General features: G+C 35.9%; 1 long non-coding RNA gene across 1 annotated transcript; it reads left to right on the forward strand.

Moving 5' to 3' along the window:
• The first annotated feature begins 3,083 nt into the window (after positions 1-3,083).
• Positions 3,084-12,695, forward strand: LOC141598490 (uncharacterized). Its single transcript, XR_012523552.1, has 2 exons — positions 3,084-3,166; positions 12,494-12,695. It is a non-coding gene; the product is annotated as an uncharacterized LOC141598490 (long non-coding RNA).
• Positions 12,696-17,853: the final 5,158 nt, after the last annotated feature.

Below are 17,853 nucleotides of genomic sequence, written 5' to 3' on the forward strand. Positions count from 1 at the left end.
ATTAGTCCATGTGACTCATTGTGTGAACCATTTATCCTTGTTCATTAGCCCTTGTGACTTATTGTGTGAACCATTTGTCCTTGTTTATTAGTAAAGGTGACTCATTGTGTGACCAATTTGTCCTTGTTCATTAGTCCTTGTGACTCATTGTGTTAAACAATTGTACTTGATCATTAGTCCATGTGACTCGTTGTGTGAACCATTTGTTCTTGTTCATTAGTCCTTGTGACTCGTTGTGTTAAACAATTGTACTTGTTCATTAGTCTATGTGACTCCTTGATTTGCCCTTGTTCATTAGTCCTAGTGACTCGTTGTGTTAAAACAATTGTACTTGTTCATTAGTCGTTGTGACTCGTTGTGTAAACCATTTGTCCTTATTCATTAGTCCTTGTGACTTGTTCATTAGTCCATGTGACTCGTTGTGTGAACCATTTGTCCATGTTCATTTGTCCTTGTGACTCGTTTTGATAAACATTTGTAATTGTTCATTAGTCCATGTGACTAGTTGTGTGAACCATATGTCCTTGTTCATTAGTCCTTGTGACTCGTTGTGTTAAACAATTGTACTTGTTCATTAGTCCATGTGACTCGTTGTGTGAACCATTTGTCCTTTTTTATTAGTAAATGTGACTCGTTGTGTGAACCATTTATCCTTGTTCATTAGTCCTTGTGACTCGTTGTGTTAAAACAATTGTACTTGTTCATTAGTACATGTGACTCATTGTGTGAACCATTTGTCCTTGTTCATTAGTCCTAGTGACTCGTGTTAAAACAATTGTACTTATTCATTGTCCTTGTGACTCGTTGTGTAAACCATTTGTCCTTGTCCATTAGTCCTTGTGACTCGTTGTGTTAAAACAATTGTACTTGTTCATTAGTCCATGTGACTCGTTGTGTGAACCATTTGTCTTTGTTCATTAGACCTTGTGACACGTTGTCTTAAAAAAATTGTAATTGTTCATTAGTCCATGTGACTCGTTGTGTGAACCATTTATCCTTGTTCATTAATCCTTGTGACTCGTTGTGTTAAACAATTGTAATTGTTCATTAGTCCATGTGACTCGTTGTGTGAACCATTTGTCCTTGTTCATTAGTCCTTGTGACTCGTTGTGTTAAACAATTGTACTTGTTCATTAGTCCATGTGACTCGTTGTGTGAACCATTTGTTCTTGTTCATTAGTCCTTGTGACTCGTTGTGTTAAACAATTGTACTTGTTCATTAGTCTATGTGACTCGTTGTGTGAACCATGTGTCCTTGTTCATTAGTCCTTGTGACTCGTTGTGTAACACCCCGTATTTTATTAAGATGGACAAAATTCTTTTAATTGCTATTTTGAATTTAATTACATCATTTAACGATTTATATATATATGCTTAGCTAATTAATTAATTTCATCATAATTCGATACGTTAATTTTAATAATCATTAATAAGTTTATCTAAAGTTAGTTCGAGTTTATTGAAATTAGTTCGAGTTTATTTATTTAATAATTTCCGTTTCTTTACGAGTCCTTATGAAAGTTGTTTTAAGTAAACCCGAGATGGATTTTGGGAACAAAACCGTCCAATTAGCTATTTTGAGCTTATTTCACTAAGTTAGCAATTTTTATTAATATCCGTTAGTTTCGTAAAAATCGCTAATAATTCCGATTCAAGCTAATATTGTATTATTTACGTTAACTAGCTGAGTTTATTTTATTTTCACTCATTAAATTTATTTATTATTGATTCCGTTTTATTATCAAACTTTTACTTAAATCGGTTAAATTTAACTCAAACGGTTTTAATAACGATCGAAGTTTCTTAACGACGAAGAAACGTACGTATAATAAATAGCAAGCTAGCAGTTTCATTGTCTCATTTTCACAAACTCACGCTGTTTTCTTCTTCTCCATTCTTTTTCTTCTTTTACGATTACGTTTCAATTTTCTTTATTTTAAATTGATTCGGTCCCTCCGTTTGTCATCCGTTATCAATGATTTTCGTTCCATAGCATTCCTCTCGTCGTTTCCGTCAATCCGTTGTAAGTAAAATTCTTTTTCGTCATGTATTTTTACAAACCCATTTATATTTTCAGCTTTATTTATTATAAGACGGTTGTATGTACTAAAATAGACTGTCTGGTAGAATATTTGTTAGTCATAAATGATTAGTTCAATCGGAAAAAGGTAATAATGATAGGTTACTCAGTATTACTTGTTAAATATGTGTATTTTGAAAGCTGGTTAGTCTGTTTTATAGTTGAGACGGTGTATAATTATTTATAGGGATCATTATGGATGTTAATTAGTCAGTTGTATAGTTGAGACGGTGTATACTGATATGTGGAGATGATTGAGACGGTGTATACTGACCTCTAGGGATCATTTGGGATGCTAGCTAGTAAGTGGTATATTTCAGACGGTGTATGCTGACATGTATGGATTGTTTTGGGTGCTAATTGTTGTCTTTTATATTTGAGACGGTGTATACTTGACATGTAGGGTTTGTTTTGGGGCGTTTGGGATGGATAAATGGTGCCTTTCGGACTTTTTTAGGGCGTAAGAGTGACTGATGTTGGACGGTTTCCTGTGTATTTTTGGGACCGCTATAATGTGTTGAGTAGGCTGTTTCGTGGGGTGATGAGGGACTATTTTAGGACTGTTTTGAGGTCACTTTGTGCAGGTTTTTCAGAGTTGTTCATGGACTGTGGTGGGGTTGTTTTGGGATGTTCTGTTGCAAGGTTTTGGGACTATTTTAACGTGATTGAGTGGGCTGATTTTAGAACAGTCAAGCATGGGTTTTAGTGGCTGAGATGGGTAGTTGTTTAGGTGGAGTGTTGGAGACAGATGTGGCCTGGCTGTAGCTTAACAGTGGCCTGGCCGTGGCCTAGGCAGTGGCCTAGCTAAGTCACGAGTTTGAGGCCATGTGTAGTTGGTGGTTAGGCCGAGTTTGAGGTTGTCATAATAATTTTAGAGCCGTGTCTATAATTTGTTTTGACGCTAGTTTGGTTTATTTAAAATATAATTAAATTAATTTCCGTCTCATATTTTATATAAAGATAATTCGTTAATATCGTCCTTTCACATAATTATTTTAGATGGCTCATATGTGGTTGAAGATGAAGAGTAATTTTGGGTTTTAGAAGCTTTCTCAAGTTTATTGCTTGTCTCTTTGCTAGCTTAAGGTAACTATTCCGAGTTACTCGACGAATTAATGTCACATAGTAGTAAATGTGGTGCTTGTTGTTTGTTAAGTGTTTAGGTGATTGATAATGTTTTACTTTCATTTTTCACATGATAGAAATTGGAAATAGCATGAGAATAATATAGCGATAAAATTTGTAATTTGGGCCAAAGTAGGCCAAGACTACGAGTGGGCCGATTGACCGAATGAGTTTGGTCAAACTAGGTTTAAACCATCGACCTCGATTTGACCGATGACCCGTCGCGGGACTCGGGTCGAGGGTTTGTCTTTGAGGTGAGATTGGTTGTTTTTGGATGTTTTATGTTGATGCCTTAATAGTTGTAATTATCATTTCACATGTTGGTTGTTGGATGAATTGGTTGCCTTATACTTCAGTCTTCTTGTCTTGTTGCCTTTTTAGCTTGTTCTCATGAATTATGAGATTAACGGCTAGCTGGAATTTGGGTTATTATTGATATTGGAGATATTGTTGGATTGTCTGCTGAATAGACATTTATATAGCCTTTCACATGATAGAATATTAGAATTTATGTTGGTAAGTAGGACTTATTGCCCTCTTATGGTTAAGTGGGTGTCTTACTTGACTGGTGTGGTGAGTCTTGTGTGGTGTGGGCTAAAGTATTCAAGTGGGACTAGTCTGGGACTAGGTCCTAGGTGAGTATTTCGGCCTTCATCATAGATAGGTCTTTATAGTCTTTGACGAGTATATGTTCACTGCTTGATAGCCTTTGTGTTCCTGACTAGTGGATGTTTATCCAAGTTGGGGCATGACCTCAGGTACTTATTTTGATAGTATGGGGTCAGCTTAAGTACTAGCCAACCCTTCGGTGGTGTCCTTAGGGTACTCACTTCACTTTGTTTTAAAAAAAAGTTGTGGGTCTTGGGTGCGGTGGTGTATATCCGCATATCTAGGTCTGCGCAGATTTTAGGCTAGGGTTGTGTTGTCTCTTGGCCATGTTTTCTTAATAGTAACCGCTGAGCCAAGATACCGGTTCGATTACCTTCCCTACCTCGTGGTATAGACTCGAGTTACAAAGTGACTATTGACGGTGCTAAGAACTTATGCCTGTCTTTGATATATTGCCCTTTCTTGTATGGTGATTCTATGAATCATAGAAGGTGAGATGCAAGCCGGCTATGGTTGATAGAGTTTCGATTCCTGGATGTTATGTAATACTCCGTATTTTATATTACTATTTAAGTCGGGTTAATTGTTTAGTCGATAATTACGTTATGTTATTTTACTTGACTCGTGTTGTATCGTAAGATCGAGTTGTTTCGTAAGTTATTTGAGACGGGTTTACATGGAATTCGAGATGTGAGCTAACCCATTTACCCTCGACCCATTGGAGTTTACCCAATAACATGTTTAACCCAACACCCAACATCATGTTTTAACCTAATTCTTAACCTAATGTTACCCTAACACTACACAACCCTCATCTCACCCTCCTCCCTCCTTTTGACGCACACCAACACACACACACACGATCCTTTCATTTGATTGAAGATTGCTCATCGATTCCAACCTAATTCGATTCCCTGTTTGTAAGTCGATTTAATTCCATTGTTTATACTGTTTTAATGTCGTTTTTTTCGAAAAGTTTGAAAAGAGAGTCCTGTTTATTTGATGTCTAGTTTATGCATATAAAATCTCATAGTCAAATTCTTTGTGGTTTGTCCTAGGTGATTTATTTATGAACATGTCGCTGAAAAGTCCGCGAATCTGATTTGGTTGTGGAAAATGATTTGAAACCTTAATTTTTATGTCGATTCAGTTATGAGGCTTCTTCATACATAATCTTTGTATAGTCTAGATGATAATAGGATTTGGAATTTCTGAAAAATAATGTTTTAAACTCATTTTATGAATCAATACTTTTTATGCGATGGTTTCTGTCAGTTTTTGGAAATCAGTCTGAAAACCCTTGATAAGTATGGAATTTGGGAAAAACACGTTAGATATAATTTGTAGCTAAGACTCATGGGGTTCCAATTCAATTGGCTTTGTATCAATTTGATTTTTCTGGAATTAGTTATGTATTTTATTCCGAGTCTGTCATGTGCTGGAAAATCAGGAAAAATCGTGTTTGTTCTTTAAGTTGATATTCCTATTAAGTTATGATGAGCCTAGGTTATGTGCATGATTATTTGATTGAGTAGGTGGTAATTATATATAATTATGTTATGTAGGTGATGGATATGTGAAGGTTCATAATTGATTGCTTGTGTGAGCTTGGATTGCGAAAAGGTAGGGAAATACACTTGACTTCTTATCGTGTTGTTGAATTGTGTTGACTTGTTTGTGTTTTATATGACCAAATTGTGAGCGTGACTTGATTCGTGGTTGTTGATTACGCTATGATATGGTTGACTGAATTGTTCGTGTTGAGTGTGTTATCACAACATTTGTTAGTTATTGCATGATTTCATTCATTGATATACATATTGTATTGCATTGTTTACCGTTGAGCATTCATATGCATTGGAGATGGAGGATGTTGTGGTGATGTGGTGTGGTGATGATGATGTTGTGATAAGGCCCGGGCGGGTTCTCGCAGACTTGCCCTGGTGTCCTCAACAAGTTTGGCGGATCGACTACGGTCGATATATATAGTCTACCGGGGATCGGTATGGTTGGGTTGTCCGGGTTATGAGTTATGAGATATGAGTTATGAGATATGAGTTGAGATGGAGATGGAGGTGACGGAGGAGCATGCATATCATATTTTGTTGTTTCATTGTTTTCCCTACTCAACCTCGTGGTTGACCGTGTATTCGTGAACACCCGTGATGACCCAAATATTGGCGAGCAGACTTGACAGGTTTAAGAGATAGAACGGGAGCTTGGTGGGCGTGAGACTCTGGATCAAAAGACTTAGTAGCTAGATCATCATCTAGAAGACTTTCACTTTTATTTATGTTAGTTCTTTGTAATTTGACGTAAAAGAGGTTTTGTAATAATTAAGTTAAAGACATTATATAATTTTTGCCTTGGAGTTTAATTTGTTATTCACTACCTCGGGAAACCGAGATGGTAACAAACCGGTTTATTAGGGAATGTCTTGCTAAAGGCTCCCTCATAAACTGGGGTGTTACAAAGTGGTATCAGAGCGAACGATCCTCAGGCCTAAACCAATGAACCCAATGAACATAGGAGGTGTCTAAATAAAATGAACCCCTGGGAATAAACTGTTAGGAGCTCACAGTGCGGTTAAGAAGGCGCCCTTAATACGTGCTCTTTTGCCCTCTCAGTTTTGAACCAGGTAACCCGAGAGAAATTGAGTGAATGGGGTAGTTAGAAGGAAAACCTTGGATATAATCGAGTGAATGTACACCTTGAGACCCATATATTCTAACCATGCTGCAGGACAACGTTACGGTAAGTATTTTGTATGAATGATGGCGTGATCATGTGATGTTGTGGAGATGAGAATTAAAATTTTCGTGTTCAGGTTGATAATTGTTGGATTGTGGTAATCGTGAGCGTGAAAATGATTGCGAATTGATGATATTTATTTGGATGGATGTTGAATGACGTGTTGATAGAGCTAATATGTCTAGCGATATGCGGTTATGTGATCCCGAAGCCATGCTAGTATAGTATTTTGATAGTAATCTGAAACACTATTGAATTGCATGTTTCTAGTCATAGCAATCGTGATTTAGATGTAAGGAGTAGATCGAGATACGAAGGGATTCTATGGGATAGATGTTTATGTAAGCACAAAGTGTGAGATTTAAGTTGGGATGGGTTAGTATACATAGTATGTTCATAAGAGCTTGTAACATAGTAAAGAATAACCTAGTGCTAAAACTCGTTTTGTTTGATTTTACTCTTTAATTGACCTTACTGCCATTTCTTTTCTGTTTATTGCCTATGGATGAAAATTTTATGGGAGGTAGCCTAGGGAATTAGTGTTCATTTGGCGTTGGTTTCATGCTTATAGGATATAGGGATTAGGAGTAATAAATATTTTGGTGGGCTGTGGTCAGGAAGTTCCTGTGCAGTGATGTTTTGACCAACGATTTTGTAAAAATCCTCATTTAAATTGTATTAATAATTTTTGCATAATTCCAACTCCATCGATCAGAAGATTCGCCTATGTTTTCAAATTGATAAGCCACAAAAATTCTTCATGTCTCTATATTAAATGGTAAGTTTTGCAAACTGACCCAAGTTTCGGACCAATTGCTGTCACATACTTGTTTGGACCAACCGAGTTGCAAAATCCTTTAAAAATTGAATTCTTGAGCTTTGGACCTCGCTCTTTTTCTCACGAATTATTAACTCTCTGTATGTTATAAAAAGTAATATAACTCAAGTTTCGTTGAACGGTTATTTATTCGTGATTTTTGGAAGTTACAACGTGAATCATAACTTTTAAAATGTGTGTTCTATGTTGAGTTTTCATACAATTGTTTGGTTAATTCATGAGCCTTATTAATGCGACCTTATAATGTTTTTATATGATGATCGTAGCACGCATGTTCAGTAGTTATGTATCTTAACAAGTGAAAAAAAAAAAAAAAAAAAAAAATAAAGTTTAGTTTATAACATTGCTGGCATGATAGTATGTGTGAAATTGAATAGCTTAATCTGATCCTTATTCGAGGGTGAAATATTTTATACGAGTCCAGTTGTTACATATTTTATATATGTTTGGCATGTTGTAGTATCTCTGGTGTGTTCATCATACTTGTATAGTGGTCGGATATATATAAATATAAAACTATATTGTCATATCTTGGTAAAGTTGATGGTGTTAAACGTTAACTTGATTGTTCTAATATACTCGCGTGAATAATTATAATAATTATGTTAAAATGTTTACACATGGATGGTAGTAATGAGTATGTCTAAATGTTCACACATGTAGGATGTCATCTGAGTTCTCATGTCTTTTATGTGAGTCTGTGTGCCTATAGTTATACTTATTACTTTCATTGCATTAATTTATTTCAGTCCAACCTAAACTTATGATATGATAATAAAATAGTGTTGTTGTTCCTTATTGGATATGTTCATAGTTGTATTGTCATGAAATGCTAAGGTGATTGTTGCAATTGTCACGATATTTGAAATATATTCTCGAACCGTCGAATTACAATGAGATAACCCTTTGATGATTCACATGTCATGCGTGCGTTTAAATGTAGTCGTTATAGTTACGTTTAATCGAACCGCGAGTTGCCTATTTGTTCAAACCGTGCAAACCAGAGAAGTTGTTCAAGTTGCTAAACTTTTATCATAGATAATATTCTACAAGGTATATGATGGCAAATGTATATGTTAAGCTATTTATGCGATATCTCTTGTTTTTGCTTGAAAATGAGTTATACTAAGTTCTTTGGACACAACCGAACGATATGGTTGCTAAAATGTTAAACACATGTGTGATATGGAAGTAATGTTGTTGTTGTCATGGGCCATATGTTGTTACGTTATTGAGAAATACGTTTTTAGAATTTATATCATACAAACTGACTAACTCATGTTGCGTGTCTAATGAGTCAAATGGTTTTGATTACATGTTATGTTTTCTGTGGTTTCAAAGTGTTTAAGTAGTGCATATGTGCAGCATGTTTTAATACTCCTGGTGATTGTTTAGTAGTAGGGCGGAATGAATGCGCATATGGTTCAATTGTTCGGAATTAGTAATAATTTTGACTTGGGAGAGGAATTTGGTGGGGTCAACGTTAGATTGTATCTTTGATATACGTGTATCCTTGTGGTTGATCTTTCTAAGGTTGTTGTTCTCTGGTAGATAATGCGAATTGTGATAATCTTGAGTTGACCAAAACCCTGTATTACAACAACTACTACTCAAAACTTGTTATATAACTTCCGCACCCTTAAACCTCGTGAATGAATCCTTTATATTAACACCCTTCTACGGTAGCACCCTTGTGTCATAATTTGTTTAACTTTCCACTCTGTAGGATGGATCCCTATAATGTACACCCGCGAGACTGTTGCATGTCACTTGATGCTGACTTCAATGAGCATTGTGAGAAACTTTGTGCTGCCATGGACAAGTATGGCCATAATGGGAACCTTGAGTACTTAACTAATACTCAGTTAAGAGCGTATACCCTTATCGATACCATCCCGACTCGGCATACTAAAGGACAACAAACACTTCTATATGAGAGAGTTGTCCACCCATTGCATGAGGTTATGCCGTGACCCCAATTCTTGCGGCGGGGGCGCATTACCCGCCCGAGCATACCTTTGACTTTATATCAGGGCGACTGAGATACGAATTTTATGCTAATGTACCGATGCCGAAAGTACGATCGAACCGCCCAAACCAGACTTTGGGGAAGAGGTGAACCAGGTAGGGAATGACATAGAAGTCACGAATCGGAGTAAACGCGACCTAAGGACTGTTATGTTAGAACTAGTAACACCATGATCGGATCGTTATGAAACCGTGTAAACCTTTGGTTCTTTTCTTGTTGTTCTTTTAGTTAATGTTGTGTTTTAAGTTAAGAATGAGCTAAGTAATAAGTGTTGCTTGTTGACAATCAGCTAACTCCATAATGAAACCTTGTTTTCGACCTTAATGTTAATGCGAAATTTCTTACCATGTGTTCTTCTCTCATTACATGTTGTTGACAAAGTGATTTTGTTGCATACGTATATGAAAGTTGAAAGAGGTTACGAGGACGTAACCATGTTTTTAGTTGGGTAGGATTGTAAAATCTTAATGTTATGTTGCACTTGTTTATAGATTGTGGCTTTGATCAAGTTGATGTTTCGTTGTGTGGTACCCATGCAAATGAGTTCTCTATGTTGTGTTCTTACTTACATTAGTTGGTTGATGTGTAAGAAAAACGTGTAGTTAAACTACGGTATGGCGCTCCGATAGTTTGAGGTGAACGACGGTAGTAGGATGATGGAATGATTCGTGGTGATATGTCTGCATGAAGTAAGTTCCGGGACGTAACTTTCGTTTTAGGAGGGTAGAATGTAACATTTTGTTTTATGGGCCTAAGTTCTTGAGTTCTTATACTAGAAAATCTGTTTTGGTACCCACGGTGATGCTTGGAGGTTTGATAGATGAGCGAACTTCGGACGAAGTTCATTTTAAGGGGGGAAGACTGTAATACTCCGTATTTTATATTACTATTTAAGTCGGGTTAATTGTTTAGTCGATAATTACGTTATGTTATTTTACTTGACTCGTGTTGTATCGTAAGATCGAGTTGTTTCGTAAGTTATTTGAGACGGGTTTACATGGAATTCGAGATGTGAGCTAACCCATTTACCCTCGACCCATTGGAGTTTACCCAATAACATGTTTAACCCAACACCCAACATCATGTTTTAACCTAATTCTTAACCTAATGTTACCCTAACACTACACAACCCTCATCTCACCCTCCTCCCTCCTTTTGACGCACACCAACACACACACACACGATCCTTTCATTTGATTGAAGATTGCTCATCGATTCCAACCTAATTCGATTCCCTGTTTGTAAGTCGATTTAATTCCATTGTTTATACTGTTTTAATGTCGTTTTTTTCAAAACGTTTGAAAAGAGAGTCCTGTTTATTTGATGTCTAGTTTATGCATATAAAATCTCATAGTCAAATTCTTTGTGGTTTGTCCTAGGTGATTTATTTATGAACATGTCGCTGAAAAGTCCGCGAATCTGATTTGGTTGTGGAAAATGATTTGAAACCTTAATTTTTATGTCGATTCAGTTATGAGGCTTCTTCATACATAATCTTTGTATAGTCTAGATGATAATAGGATTTGGAATTTTTGAAAAATAATGTTTTAAACTCATTTTATGAATCAATACTTTTTATGCGACGGTTTCTGTCAGTTTTTGGAAATCAGTCTGAAAACCCTTGATAAGTATGGAATTTGGGAAAAACACGTTAGATATAATTTGTAGCTAAGACTCATGGGGTTCCAATTCAATTGGCTTTGTATCAATTTGATTTTTCTGGAATTGGTTATGTATTTTATTCCGAGTCTGTCATGTGCTGGAAAATCAGGAAAAATCGTGTTTGTTCTTTAAGTTGATATTCCTATTAAGTTATGATGAGCCTAGGTTATGTGCATGATTATTTGATTGAGTAGGTGGTAATTATATATAATTATGTTATGTAGGTGATGGATATGTGAAGGTTCATAATTGATTGCTTGTGTGAGCTTGGATTGCGAAAAGGTAGGGAAATACACTTGACTTCTTATCGTGTTGTTGAATTGTGTTGACTTGTTTGTGTTTTATATGACCAAATTGTGAGCGTGACTTGATTCGTGGTTGTTGATTACGCTATGATATGGTTGACTGAATTGTTCGTGTTGAGTGTGTTATCACAACATTTGTTAGTCGGCATGATTTCATTCATTGATATACATATTGTATTGCATTGTTCATTGTTGAGCATTCATATGCATTGGAGATGGAGGATGTTGTGGTGATGTGGTGTGGTGATGATGATGTTGTGATAAGGCCCAGGGCGGGTTCTGCGGGACTTGCCCTGGTGTCCTCAACAAGCGAGTGGCGGATCGACTACGGTCGGTATATATAGTCTACCGGGGATCGGTATGGCTGGGTTGTCCGGGTTATGAGTTATGAGATATGAGTTATGAGATATGAGTTATGAGATATGAGTTGAGATGGAGATGGAGGTGACGGAGGAGCATGCATATCATATTTTGTTGTTTCATTGTTTTCCCTACTCAACCTCGTGGTTGACCCTGTGTATTCGTGAACACCTGTGATGACCCAAATATTGGCGAGCAGACTTGAAAGGTTTAAGAGATAGAACGGGAGCTTGGTGGGCGTGAGACACTGGATCAGAAGACTTAGTAGCTAGATCATCATCTAGAAGACTTTCACTTTTATTTATGTTAGTTCTTTGTAATTTGACGTAAAAGAGGTTTTGTAATAATTAAGTTAAAGACATTATATAATTTTTGCCTTGGAGTTTAATTTGTTATTCACTACCTCGGGAAACCGAGATGGTAACAGTCCGGTTTATTAGGGAATGTCTTGCTAAAGGCTCCCTCATAAACTGGGGTGTTACATGTTATGTGATTCACATGATAGTGTAGTATGAGTCGGTCTAGTATTCACATGCTAGGACTATGTGTTGTTATATTGTTGTTCACATGATAAGCACGATTGTCTAGCATCTATATGCTAAGGCATTGTGTGATTCGTATTCATATTCTTATGTTTACATGTTATATTAATTATGACATTTCGTGGCTGGGAGAACTCGGAGTTACTCCCCACTGACTGTGGCTTTCGTATTTGTATAAAATGCGAATGACAGGTAGGTGATGCATATATGGGGTACATGGACGAGCTAGCGAGCAAAGTAACCTTGGGACCTAGACTGGTTTTATTTCATTGTGACCCTTAAACCCTTTTTATGTCACATACATTTTAGGGACATATGTCTCCCTCTTTTTCTTTGGTTTGTATCACTTTATTCTCGCAGCTTTAGCATAGTTATGTAAATTAGTCTGTTAGCATTTGCGGTGTTGGCATCCTCCTTCGGAAATGTTTGTGAATGGTTTAGAAAAGTTTTAAAAATTACGGTTTTTTACCCAATTGAACCTATTACAAACATATCCCGTCGGTTTTTCTAGAAATTACGTGTTTACTTTTCCGCAATAAATGAGGGTGTCACAGTTGGTATCAGAGCATATTTGCTCCCGACGCACGTTTGTGCACCCCAATATAAATAACTTGACCTTAAAATAATAAACTTGAGAGATGGGTAAGATGGGTAGATTTAGGATCTTATGTTGTAGTCTCTTTGTGTTTGCTCTTTGTTAGGTACTAACCTGTTTGTTGATTGTCATTTAATAATTGTTGCGTTCTTGGATAAATGACCGTGAGCTTATCTATAGCTAATGGAGTTATTACCCTTATTATAAAAAAAAATTTGAACTAAAGGTTTTGAAAATATTTTAATGTTTTTCACTGGTTTTAACGTCAATTAGTGTTAAAGCTTGTTATTGGAGACGTCTGATAATTAGTTTTATCATTTGTTGGTGTAAAAATGTATTTTTATGTCTTTGAATTGGAATATGGATGTTCTTGAGTGATCGCCAAGAGTATCTCCGTTCCATTGAAAGGACACTTAGATTTTACGAAGATAAAGATTTAGTGCCTATTGCTGAGGATTGAAGATTTGTTAAACCTTTGAAGAATGCTTCTACTTCCTTGAAGATGTTTCTCGTTCTTTTTGTATCTCGCCTTATTCTTAATCTCTTGGTGCTTATCCTCCTTCTAAACTCCCTTCTGTTTTACTTTAAAAGCTACGCTTGTACTCCTAACTTGTCCTTTGTTCCTTGCTAATCCTCCCTTAACGCCATTTGATAGTACTCTTTCTTGTGAGGAATGTTGACCGTGGTTGGAAAACTTGACTCTTGCGGAGATTGTTTGTGTTTGACCCTTAACCCTGGCTTTGAGAAGTCGTGATGTTAGAAAGACTTAGGTAAGGTGATGAGACATACTTAGTGATTCTTATACCTAGTTCCTTGATAAAGTGAGTACGTTGGATTGGGGAATTTTGTGTGTCAAGTGTGAGTTGCATTGGTTACTAAGGTTATGGAACATGGCATTGTTGTTTATGTTTGGGATACTAGTGCTTAGTGCTTGACTTAAAATGGATGAAACTGAATGGTGAATTTGAGGATATAGGATTGACTAAGTAGTCGAGTTTGTGATTGGCTTCCATAATCCCTTTGGATATGAGGGTTTGATAATGTATAAGTTACCGTGGGAGAAATGTTAAATGTGGGATTATTAGTTGGTTTTAGTGAGTGATATTGATTACTACTTGAGGTATGGTATGAGAGTGAGAGTAAGCTACATTATTGGGAAGTTTTAGCACTTGTTTTAATAACTAGAAAGGGTAACGGTATGGTTGACACCAATTGTTAGGTTAAAGAACATAGTTTCAATTTATGGTTTTAGGAACTTTGAGGTGATAATGTGTTGTTACAATTAAGACCTTGTTTCTTGGGAGTTTGATGGTAAGTAAGTTTTAGGATGTCAAATTTGAAAGAATACTCCTTGGGATGTTGATGACCATAATGGATTGGTGATGTGATTTGGTATTAGTTGGCTATTGAGAGTTCTTGAGTTGAGAGAGACTTAGTATTGAGAAGAATTTGTTAACCCTATAGTTGTATAGACCTTGAGGTCGCATTGAGTACTTGAGATGATGGGATGATGTCGTAGTGAGTGTAGGCCGAGTGTAGTTCCGCTTTTGGGAATCCTTGATAAGTAAAAGGATAGAGAAACTTGAGATCCTATTGATTTTTCAGATTTTGGGGTTGGTATGTTACTACCTTGTTTTGAAATGAGAACCTTGTGGAATATTTGAGGAACCTTCTCTTGGAGTTTAGAGCTTGGTATTGGGATTCTTGATTGAAGGTTTATTTTTTTTTTTAAGGAACCCATAGTTGTCACTAGTTGGATACGAATATAGCTTTGTTGGAAGCCTTGACCTTAGGCTTGTGAAAGTTGTTTCTGGATGTTTGAGGATTTGTAGCGATGAGATCACACTTATAGTGGAGTACCTTGTTTCAGGGAATAGATTAGGATGAGGTAACATAAGCGATTGAGGAAACCCTTGGGAGTGATGTGGTTATGAGTTTTGTTGTTAGGAAGTTTTCGGAACCGTTTTGAGTTATGTTGTTGTTTGAGATAAGAGTGTTTGGCGTTTCCTTGTTGTCTAAATTTCCTTTCTCCTCGATCATAAGCGTTACCGTTCATACCTCCTTTCCTCGCTTCATCTTGCTCCTCCTTTAAGTTTGACACTCGTATCTTGTGAAACTCTATCTTTGACATACTTGTAATTTTGACTTCAATTTTTACCCTATGAAAATCATTATAGCTCTCTTGTTGGTTAAGTTTGAGCTCTCTTAACATACTTTGTTTTTTATGCTATCTAAGTTACTTTCCTTTTTGTACAACTTCTAAACTTTCAAGCTACCAGTTTCGATTCATTCTTAAAAGTTTATGTCACTTCTGCAAACCTAACCTATTTTTAAAGATCTGAAAATAAAAATTTGATTTAGCTCCCTATTCCTTCCTTGAATATAAACTCATTTATCGTAATTTTAATTACTAGACCCGAAATTTCTTTAAATTTTATCGAATTTCTATTAACCTTGATCTATTTATGATTTCTTTGTCAAAGTTTAATGTTACACTTTCAGGGATTTGACCCCCAATTGGGTTTAAAAGTGAAACCTTTATTTCTATTTTGGCTTTTTGCAAAAGAAAATTTGGGTAAATTACCTTTTCTTTTGATTTTAACGTTGATCGGATGTTAGAACTCGTTATTAGAAACGTTTAATAACTTGTTCTACTCTTGTCGACGAGTGATTTTCGGTTTTAAATTTGTCTTTGACTTGGAAAGTTAGCGCTCTTGTGTGCACGACAAGGGCAATTTCGTTCCATGAATGAGACTTATACATTTGAAAACTTTTCATTAATGTTTCTGAAAGTATTTTGATTTTCGATTTATACAAATGATTTGCCTTTGACCTTATCTTGGATTTGGAATGTGATGTTCTTGAATGCGCAACGAGAACACTTCCGTTCCTCCGATGAGAATCGTTCATTTGGAAAATTTTATTTGAAACTTTTGAAAGAATTTTGATTCTTACGATAAGTGACCTTTTAAATGTTTTGGTTACCGATTCCAATTTCAGTTTTATTTTTATAACCTTTCATTTATACTTTCAAGTTTCGAGGACGAAACTTTTTAAAAGATGGGGTGATTGTAACACCCCGTATTTTATTAAGATGGATAAAATTCTTTTAATTGCTATTTTGAATTTAATTACATCATTTAACGATTTATATATATATATGCTTAGCTAATTAATTAATTTCATCATAATTCGATACGTTAATTTTAATAATCATTAATAAGTTTATTTAAAGTTAGTTCGAGTTTATTGAAATTAGTTCGAGTTTATTTATTTAATAATTTCCGTTTCTTTACGAGTCCTTATGAAAGTTGTTTTAAGTAAACCCGAGATGGATTTTGGGAACAAAACCGTCCAATTAGCTATTTTGAGCTTATTTCACTAAGTTAGCAATTTTTATTAATATCCGTTAGTTTCGTAAAAATCGCTAATAATTCCGATTCAAGCTAATATTGTATTATTTACGTTAACTAGCTGAGTTTATTTTATTTTCACTCATTAAATTTATTTATTATTGATTCCGTTTTATTACTGAAACTTTTACTTAAATCGGTTAAATTTAACTCGAAACGGTTTTAATAACGATCGAAGTTTCTTAACGACGAAGAAACGTACGTATAATAAATAGCAAGCTAGCAGGCTGCTGTCTCATTTTCACAAACTCACGCCTGTTTTCTTCTTCTCCATTCTTTTTTCTTCTTTTACGATTCTGTTTCAATTTTCTTTATTTTAAATTGATTCGGTCCCTCCGTTTGTCATCCGTTATCAATGATTTTCGTTCCATAGCATTCCTCTCGTCGTTTCCGTCAATCCGTTGTAAGTAAAATTCTTTTTCGTCATGTATTTTTACAAACCCATTTATATTTTCAGCTTTATTTATTATAAGACGGTTGTATGTACTAAAATAGACGGTCTGGTAGAATATTTGTTAGTCATAAATGATTAGTTCAATCGGAAAAAGGTAATAATGATAGGTTACTCAAGATTACTTGTTAAATATGTGTATTTTGAAAGTCAAGTTAGTCTGTTTTATAGTTGAGACGGTGTATAATTATTTATAGGGATCATTATGGATGTTAATTAGTCAGTTGTATAGTTGAGACGGTGTATACTGATATGTGGAGATGATTGAGACGGTGTATACTGACCTCTAGGGATCATTTGGGATGCTAGCTAGTAAGTGGTATATTTAAGACGGTGTATCTTTGACATGTATGGATTGTTTTGGGTGCTAATTGTTGTCTTTTATATTTGAGACGGTGTATCTTGACATGTAGGGTTTGTTTTGGGGCGCTTTGGGATGGATAAATGGTGCCTTTCGGACTTTTTTTTAGGGCGTAAGAGTGATCGATGTTGGACGGTTTCTGTGTATTTTTGGGACCGCTATAATGTGTTGAGTAGGCTGTTTCGTGGGGTGATGAGGGACTACTTTAGGACTGTTTTGAGGTCACTTTGTGCGGGTTTTTCGAGTTGTTCATGGACTGTGGTGGGGTTGTTTTGGGATGTTCTGTTGCAAGGTTTTGGGACTATTTTAACGTGATTGAGTGGGCTGATTTTAGAACAGTCAAGCATGGGTTTTAGTGGCTGAGATGGGTAGTTGTTTAGGTGGAGTGTTGGAGACAATGTGCCTTGGCAGAGCTTAGCGATGGGCCCGGCCGTGGCCTGGCGTGGCCTAGCTAAGTCACGAGTTTGAGGCCATGTGTAGTTGGTGGTTAGGCCGAGTTTGAGGTTGTCATAATAATTTTAGAGCCGTGTCTATAATTTGTTTTGACGCTAGTTTGGTTTATTTAAAATATAATTAAATTAATTTCCGTCTCATATTTTATATAAAGATAATTCGTTAATATCGTCATTTCACATAATTATTTTAGGTGGCTCATATGTGGTTGAAGATGAAGAGTAATTTTGGGTTTTAGAAGCTTTCTCAAGTTTAGTGCTTGTCTCTTTGCTAGCTTAA

The sequence above is a fragment of the Silene latifolia genome, chromosome 9 (assembly GCF_048544455.1).
Source record: "Silene latifolia isolate original U9 population chromosome 9, ASM4854445v1, whole genome shotgun sequence".
Taxonomy (NCBI): domain Eukaryota; kingdom Viridiplantae; phylum Streptophyta; class Magnoliopsida; order Caryophyllales; family Caryophyllaceae; genus Silene; species Silene latifolia.